This window comes from Megalopta genalis, unplaced genomic scaffold (assembly GCF_051020955.1).
Source record: "Megalopta genalis isolate 19385.01 unplaced genomic scaffold, iyMegGena1_principal scaffold0021, whole genome shotgun sequence".
In the NCBI taxonomy this organism is placed as follows: Eukaryota; Metazoa; Arthropoda; class Insecta; order Hymenoptera; family Halictidae; genus Megalopta; species Megalopta genalis.
Genome location: NW_027476091.1, coordinates 2,844,157 through 2,853,906, shown reverse-complemented (window position 1 = coordinate 2,853,906; position 9,750 = coordinate 2,844,157).

Genomic DNA, 9,750 nt, shown 5'->3' with positions numbered 1-9,750 from the left:
TGAGGAACAATTTATAGCGGCAACTGTTGCATATGAAGGTTTTGCAGAAAGTTCATTAGCTAAATGTGAGGATTTCAGTTTTTCATTCTCAAAAATTTCTTTTTGTAGGACTGATTCTAATTTTAACCACTTTTCTAAAATGAATTTAATTGCTGGCCGATTAATTTTGTTGCTTTCTTCGAAAAGAAAATCCTCCAGAGCCTTTCTTTCTTCTTTTACAAATTCCAACGTAGTACAATTTTGTTCCACATCCATTATTTCCTCTTCTATTTTCTTCCTTTTCCCAATTCTATCACCGGTTGTTGAATAGACAGAAGAAACCGAACTTGATCGACTCATTCTAGGCGTGTCTTCCTCCATACTTATCTCTCCTCCGTCATTCTCCTTCCTCTTCTTAATTGTTTTGAGTTTTTGTTTAAGTTTATCCATATTGGTCCCACGAGTAAGTCGGTCAGTATGTCAACCCAGGCAGAGCCGCTTTACCTGGGCAAGGCTAAATACTACTGGAGGTCGCCAGGTATCCAGTAGTTGGTCGCTAGTGACTGGTGCACCCACCAGCCACACCCCGATGCCATCGATCGGGGTGTACCCCATCACCGCGCACCATAGCTTAGGGTTAGGGATTTTTTAGAGAGGTTGTCATCCTCGCGGTCCGGCCGGTTAAGGCAAGACCCCCGGGCCCATGAAACATGACCACGGGCTTACGGTATAAGGTTCAATTTTAGTCTGGCCTCTCACCTCAAGCCACTCCGGCTAGGTTAGACCTGCCAGGGAATCAAGTTCCCCGCCGGCACAGCCTTGAGGATCATCGAGGCTCGCAAGCCCCCCCACCACGACAAGGTACGAACCACGGGGGGGAGTAGATAGGGACATTTTTTTTTTTTTTTTTTCATTTCTCTTCTCATGTAGAGTGTAGCTCGAGCTCTCGCTCATTACTACTTCGGTTCTATTTATTTTCTAATGTTCACATTATTCATTTTAGTTCTGGGTTAATTCTCATTATGATCTGCCTTTCAGTGTTCAGTGTATTTCTGTATTTTATAAATTTTTATTACATTTTCTATTATTTTATACTTTTCTGTAATTTTGTTTTAGATATTTTATTTATTTGGGTCACTTAGCCGCCAAACTTAGTTTGGCGTTGCCCGTCCCTGCCGCGAGGAGGCGGACCCACTTCTTTCCTCATTAACATGAGAGTTCCTCTTCTCTATGATTTGCTTTGCAAAAGTTGAAAATTTTGCAAATAGTTCCTTTGTTGAAATGAGGTGTTTTTTATCTTGTCGATTTTGGATCAGTTCCGCATATCTGTAATCATTATAATGATGACAGTCGAAAAGCATGTGGTCAATGGTTTCTTCAGTCTCTTGACACATAGGACAAATATTTGTTTCAGAAAGACCTCTTTTGTGCAAGGTGCTAAGTATCGGTCCATAGCCAGTTAATAAATAAACGCAGGATTTACCAGGTTTAAACCAAATATTTTTAATAGCAAAATCTACATTTTTAATAAATTCAAATGTTTGTCTTCCATGTGATTCGGAATCCCATCTACATTGCCATTCTTTCATAGTTGCTTGCTTAATTTTATTAATTTCAACATCTATAGAATCTAAATCAGTATTTGAAACTGTTGTTTGCAAAGGTTCTCGTTCTCTCTCTCTATAACGATAGTCTTTCCAGTGTGTTGAAATATTTCTCTTGACTCTATTAATTAAGCCTTGTTCAATTATTTCCAAATCCAAAGGCAACTTTCCAGCAATGACTTGTAAGGCTACCGTAGACGTTGTTCTACAAGCTCTTGTTAACACTAATAATAATGATCTTTGTGTAGCCAATAGATTCCTTTTGACATATGTGTTCTCTGCCTTGTCATACCATAAAGCCGCCCCATATTTCACAATCAGGAGTGCAACAGCGTTATATAGAATATATATGATATTTGATTTCATGCCCCATTTTTGGTGGGCCACTCTTCTAATACTCATTATAAATTTTAAAATTTTTTGTCTAATATATTTAGAGTGTTCAACAAAGGTCAATTTAGAGTCAATAATCATGCCGAGATACTTTGTTTGTTTTGTATATTTCACATTTTGATTATTTATTTTAATTCTTGGCATTCTATTTGCGTCTAATTTACCTTTAACTAACATTGCCACTGATTTCGGTGAAGAGATTTTTAATTTATGAACTGTACACCATTGTTCGACTAACGTAACAACTCTAATAGCGGTGTTCTCGATTTCATTGCGTGAGTTTCCTTTAATCAAAAAGACTACATCATCAGCATATGCCGAAGCTTCAACCGTTCCATCCAAGAATTCTGACTCTATTTTATTCAACAAAGGGTCCATACACCAAACCCACGCTGCCGGACCAATAATAGAGCCCTGTGGGCATCCTTTTTCCATCTTCTTCTCAATCTTTTCGAAGTTTGTACTCACTCTCATAACTCTGCCTCTAAAATAATTCTTAATAATTTTAAGTATACACGAGCTTATCCCTGCTTCCATAAGTCTTTCATATATAGCCGGCCACCATAGATTATCAAATGCTCCTTCTATATCAATGAATAAAGCAACAACATATTTTACTTCTCGTGAATTTGCATGATACTTAAATCGTATGAAAGCATCCTCCGTAGATTTCTTTTTCCTGAAGCCAAATTGATTATTGTTTACTAAACCTTTCTCCTGGTAGGCAACATTTACTCTATTTATAAGAATTCTCTCAAATATTTTCCCCATAACTGGTAACAGTGCAATGGGTCTGTACGAATTAAGTAATTTTCTATCCTTCATTTTATCTTTTAATATAATTTTCATATCTGCTAGTTTCCACTGTTTTGGAAAGATACCTCTTCGGAGACAATTATTGTATATATTTAGAAGTATTCTATTGTCAATTTTCCAAAAATTGTCAATAATCTCAATTGTAAAGTTGTCTAATCCAGGTGCCTTTTTTCTTTTTGTACATTTGATTGCGTTTCTAACTTCTTCTTTTGTTATATCACTTTCTAAATTACAGTTTCTATACTTTTGTATTTTCTTCCTAATATCATGTAGTTCAACTGTGTCATTTGATTCGTCTCCGCTGGGTACACATTTGTTAAGAATGGCCTTAATTGCATGAATATAACTATTTACATGCCCACCAGTAGGAAGTATAACAGAACTTAAAACTGAATGCTCGTGTATTTTCTCTCTAACAATCTTGTAAACTATGCTCCAAGGGTCCTTATTTGCTTCAATTTTGACAAAATTTTGCCATGCGTTTCTTTTGCATTTCTTAATTTTTATAACATATGAATTTCTAATGTTTCTATAGTTTACAGTGTATTCTTCTATTACATCTATTAAATGCATCCTTCGAGCTCTCGCAAGTTGTTTTTTGGCAGAATTAGTTTGTTTTCTTAACTCCTTTAATTCGTTGTTCCACCATGGGATAGTGTTTTTATATTTACCAGCCTTAGGAATCGATTGCTTACAACATTTACCGAGCCTTTCAGTAATAAGTTTTACTGCCGCATTTGGTTCCATGTGTTTTAAATTTTCAGTAATATCTTCTGAAAATTCCAGATCCACATAATACTCAAATTTTTCCCAATCAGCTTTTTTATAATTAAATCTCTTTTCCTTAATCCATATTCTTTTCGGGGGGGTTACTTTCTTAATGTTTAAAGAAATCAAATTATGGTCACTTGTTGTTGATATATCCTGAACTTTCCAATTAGAAATTATATTAAGCATTTTATTGTTTACTAGAGTAATGTCTATATTTCCTTCACCCCTATTACATGAAAATGTATATGCATTATTTGGCTCGTTTAGGATATGTAGTCCATTTGCCGAAATAAATTCTTCAAATAATGCTCCCCTTTCGTCTGTAACTTCAGAGTGCCACATTGTGGATCTAGAATTTGCATCAGCCATAATAATTAAGTTACAATTTTTGTCCAAATTATTTATTACATATTCCAGTATCTTGAGAATCGGCTCTAAAGAGAGAGATGGTTGGCAATAAACGTTAATAATATAAAACTCCATAAACCTGGTAGTCACTTGAAAACACATAACATGCTCGTGCTGGATCAGGACGTCCTGAAGTATCTGTATATTTTCATTATTTATTATTGCTGCCACCCATGGAGTATCAACACTAGGTTGGATAATGTACATATCCCTAGATCCATATCCTCTAACTTTTTTCTTAAAGGTATAAGGTTCCTGTAGACATAATATATCAATATTCTGCTCTTTAATAATTAACTCCAAGTTGACAGCACTCGCAACAGATCTTTGTGCATTAATTTGCGCAATTTTTAGCATCATTTCAGCCTGCTTCTATAAAGCTCAACATTGCGCAAATACTCAAGACAGTCCCTACTCTTAACACTATGATTGACATCTTTTCTTTTCATCCTTGCACAGTTAATACAAGTTGGATGTTCTTTATGTGTACAATCCGTTTTTACATGGTCCTTAGACCCACACGCCTCACATAATTGGTCAGGCATCCCGCACACCTTTGCAATATGCCCATATCCATGACATTTATAACATCTAGTGATGTTTAAATACTCTTTAATCCTGTAAATTCTCCACTGCATAAATATCCTTCCTAGATCTACTATACTGTCAAAAAATCTTCCGGGCACCTGAGCAATCCAATTAACTCTATTTTCATTTATTTTATAACTATGTACAAAATTTGTTTCATTTTTCAATTCTTCAATATCTGCTTCACTGTAATTCTTAAAATTCTTAGAAATGAAGTCATCCTTTAATTCTTCAACTTTATATTCCTTTTCTACGTCATATATAATTATTGATGGATTGATCTTTTTAGGTTTTTCGATTTTTAGATCTGCAGTTTCCAATTTACTATCATTTATTAACTGAACATCCTCTTTGTCTTTTACTTCCATTATCAAGCCTTTATTGCGCATCTGTCTTATATTTCTAACCTTTAGTTTACTCCTCACATCTTTCAATTTATTTAAAACATCAGCCTTAATTTGATCGTTATTTCTCTTATCGGTTTCATTTGTTGGTTTAATAAGAACCACCTCGTATTTATTGCTTTTTTCTTTTTTCTTTTTCTCCATCACAGGTCTCTCACTGGGAGGTGAGCGGCCTGTAGCGACAGCGCTAGCATAAGTTAGTTTCTCAGCCTGAGCTATAGTAAGTTGTGACGACTTAAGTTTCTCATTTTGAAACATTTCCGCTTGAAGGGCTGATTCTAATACCAGCCATTTCTCAAGAATAAACTTGATCGCAGGCCGGCTAATTTTATTGGTCTCATCAAAAAGAAACTGTTCAAGCTTCTCTCTTTCTTCCCTAACAGATTCTAATGATTTAGTTTTTTGTTCACTTATTTCTAATGTCTTTTCTATTCTTTTTCTTTTAGCTCCAGGAGTATTCCCAGGTTCAAAAGTCTCTTCAGAGATAGAGAATATAGATGTAACCGAGCTGGCTCCACTAATATTAGCAGCTGGTGCCTCCTCTGGGCTTACTCTCTCTACTTCACCCTCCTTCCTCTTCTTCCCACTGCCTCCTTTGAATTTGTTTTTTAGTTTATCCATAAGTGTTCCCACGAGTAGGGTCGGAAAAGAGGTCGACCCAGGCAGAGCCGCCATACCTGGGCAAGGCTAAATACTACTGGAGGTCGCCAGGTATCCAGTAGTTGGTCGCTAGTGACTGGTGCACCCACCAGCCACACCCCGATGCCATCGATCGGGGTGTACCCCATCACCGCGCACCATAGCTTAGGGTTAGGGATTTTTTAGAGAGGTTGTCATCCTCGCGGTCCGGCCGGTTATGGCAAGACCCCCGGGCCCGTGGAACATGACCACGGGCTTACGGTATGAGGTTCAATTTTAGTCTGGCCTCTCACCTCAAGCCACTCCGGCTAGGTTAGACCTGCTAGGGAATCAAGTTCTCCGCCGGCACAGCCTTGAGGATCATCGAGGCTCGCAAGCCCCCCCACCACGACAAGGTACGAACCACGGGGGGGAGTAGATAGGGACAGTTAGTTAGTGTCGTCGTTGTGAGTCTTAAGATGGGCTATGCCTGGGTCCTATGTGGACTATACTAGCCGCTCTCTCGACGCGTGCCGATGGTCTGGCTCTACCCTCGTTCGTTATCGTGACAGGGGAAGACAACGTGCTTCTCCCGCTGCCACCTCGAGTCCAACCCAATCCAGGCACTCTTGACGGAGTAGTGTTAAAGTCAATTTATCTCCGCAAGAGGGGCTTCAGCCTGGCCCGAGGGGACGAACCCCGAGGGGTCCGCCCAGCATGCCGTTCGAATGGCGGAGTGGACAGGTCCACGTCTGCCCGTCACTCAAGTCGGACACGGGACGACTCCAAAGCTAGCGCCGCCTGATAGGAAGCGCAAGCTGGGTCCCGCGACTTGTGTGCACTAGCCCACCCTCTGTTCTTGCAATTAGAGCAGACCGGAGGTTCACTCTTCTTGCTACAGAGCGTGAAGGTATGCCCCTTTTGGGAGCAGTGACCGCACACGTCCTCCTTGAATTTACAACGCTTCGAGGTATGCCCGAAACGTTGACAACGGTAGCACCGAAGCACCTGGACGAAATCCCGTACACGACAGGAGTTCCATCCAAGGTAAACTCGGCTACCCCTCTGCTTCAGCCGCTGAAGATTCTGCGGACTGACGGCAACGACCCAGTTGGCTGTCTCCGGGGTCTTGCCAGCCATGCGGCTGACCCGAATTCCCGAAGGCACATCCTTCTGGTTCGCATCGCAGAGATTTTGCCTCCAAATACTGGAGGCAATTTCGTCCTTACCCATCCGACGCGGGACGTCATAAACTAAAACCTCGGGGTCCCGCTTGGTAGGTAAGGAGACGGACAGACCCGCGCTCCGGAGCTTCTTATTGCCAACGAAGGCTTGCAGGTCCTCCTTTCGGTCGGTCTCGACGACGATGCCACCGGAGTGGATGCGTCGGACCGACTTTATTCGGATCGCCTCCTTCGCTGGTTTAATGAGGGACAGAACAGTAACCTTCGTAACTTCGCTGCTCTGTCCTTTTTCCTTCGGCGGGAAGATTTTTACCACATGCTGCGATTGTGGCCGTCTCCCCGCTTCCGGAGAAGCTCCTTTGCAGTCGACTTTGTTCACATGGGCGTAAGTCGGCTGCGCGGCGTTGCAGGCCGTCTTCGGGAGAGTTCCCTTGGACGGCCCAGGTCGCATCGCACTCATTACGGCAGGACGCGCTTTTAGGTCCGCCCTGACCGCGGCGAGTTGCCCTTCGACGAAGCTATTCCGTTGAATAAGCTCCTGAACCAACTCGTTGAGTGCCTCAACCTCGGCGAGTATCTTTGACCCGGACTCCTTATTGACTTTCGACTCAGGTCGAAAGCAAAAGGTCCGTATTTCGGACACTCGCCTAAAGGCTTCGTCTCTTACGAGATCGAGAGGCCGTACCTTCTGCCCGGAGAACGTCCCCTTCGGTCTCCTGGCCCGGTTTACTGCGGCCTTGCCGGTGGGTGCGCCCGGCTTGGCTCGCTTCGACTTTTTGGTGACGGTTTGCCAACCGTCACCAGTAGGGTCCTCGACACGCTCGGGTGCCGACTGCACCTTCACGAGTGACGTGTCTCCGACTCGTTCGATTACTTCCACGTTACCGGTGTCCGGCGTACCTTCTACCGTGGGCTCGGTTTTCACCGAGACCGCTCGCGTGGGCGTCACACATCTTTGCAAGATCACACGAGGATTGGCGATATTAATCACCTTCCCGGATCTTGTCTTTCTCACAGACGCGGGGGGACTGACAGCTGCATTTGCAGTTCCCGCGTCTGCGGCGACGGCTTCACTCCGAGTAGGAGCTGGACCCGTCGTCTTTGGACGCTTAGTTTTTGTTTGTTCATTTTTATTCAGACCCATAATGTGTCTTGGTCTTTCATCCAGTGCGCTCCCCGGCCACCACCGACCCGCACAATTTGGAACCCGCCAAAGCCTGAGTTAGGGCTACGCACCGAATATAGTCTGCCGGCTGGGTCGGTTTCCTTACCCAGCCCGCGTCCTCGCCCAGCAGAACCCACTTGCCCGAAGCGTGTGGTCGTTCCAAGCCGATTGACTGGACCAGGGCTGCTTTTCTCGTCCAGCCGCCCATCTAGCCGAAGCAGAGGCCAAAGGTACGTGTTGGGGACGTCTCACCCGCAGGAGAGGGCCCCCTCAGATCCCAGGATCCTCTTTTCCGATGACAAGGGTCGCCACGCACGGCAAACACGTGGGAGACAGCAGTCGGAGAGGCTGCCTCTTCCTCTCCACCACACTTCGTTCAGTTCGCTGCGTATTTAAGAACACGAGCTATCCAGCGGTACCTTTTTCGTGGAGGCTCAAGTGTGGCTAGGGCAAGTTTGCCCCTTGCGGCCTGGGTTGCCCAGGGGATTGATTGCATCCCATGTATTCCTGAGCCCAGCGGAGTGTTGTCTAGTGGCGTGTTCCGCCCACGAAAAACGGTCTGAAAAACCGTTTAACGTAAACTGGGGAACTGATGCCACGAGTGACAACAGTTCCCCAGTCGGAAGTCATACAGCACATACAGTGCTGTACAAAGAACACGCCACAGCCCGTATGCTAAATCAGGGCCTCGCCATTATGCGAAGTACTACATGTACGACGCACTGACGGTCTCTAATGCCTTCATCGCCGATACACCCATCGACTCGGCCGATCAACCCTCCTACGCGAGGGCTAGTTCGGGGGTTATCTCCCGCCCTGGGTGGCCACAGACCGCCACCGCCAGTAGATAGGGACATCTAGTGTGAATCCGGTCGCCGCGAAGGTGACACGGATATGTTTCCTCGCCCTTGCGGGCATACACAGCCAAATTACCATCTACCCCCAGTCCAACCACTGTCATGGAGACAGGCCAAGGAAAAATCCGCGCGTGCCATTGAGACGTTTGCAATGGACGAGTTCTTTAGCCGCTAGCGAAATTATGGTTTTACCCCCTTTCGCTAGCGCCCACGGGGAACCACGGGGAGGCGAACTGGTGACGCGACGCCTCGCGTCCACTAAGCGAAGACCTAGGAGAAAGGATGGGAGTTGGGAGGGATGGGTAGGGGTTTGGGGTAATTAATTGGTGGGGACGTGAGTCGTCCCCTTCTGGGTCCTGGGAGGTGCAGGTGTTTGGAGGTACCTATGTGAAGCCCTTTAGCCAAAGGGCTTCCCTACAGAAGTCGGAGAAAACCTGGAATGCCTCTGGAGACGACACGAAGTGTTGTGCCGCTTCCGGCCATTTCCAGTCTCCGGTTGGAACTACGTCGCGGAGGGCTTCTCTCTGCGGTTCGAAATTGGGGCAGTCGAGGAGGAAGTGATCGACCGTGTCCGATCCGTGACCACACACGCACTCCTCACCGTCGGAAACTCCGTAGGCGTGTAGGCGCGATCGGAAGTGTCCGTGGCCGGTGAGGACTTGCGTGGTGTAGTGGTTCGGTTTCGTCCACTTGGCCGCCACTCTCTCCTCTATGCTTTTGAAGAAGGCGTAGGTGGTGCGGCCCTTGTGGGAGGAATTCCACATGGATTGCCACACCTTGTACGCCTCGACCGCTAGCCTATGCTTTGCATCGTCGGCCCCCGCCGGAACGACGATGCTACCTAATCTGGCGTCTTTACCTTTACGCGTCTCGTACAAGGCTTTGGTTTGCCTGAGCTTAACGTCAATGGGTACAGCACCGGCCACCACGCACACGCTGTCCCACGATGACCGGCGGTATGCA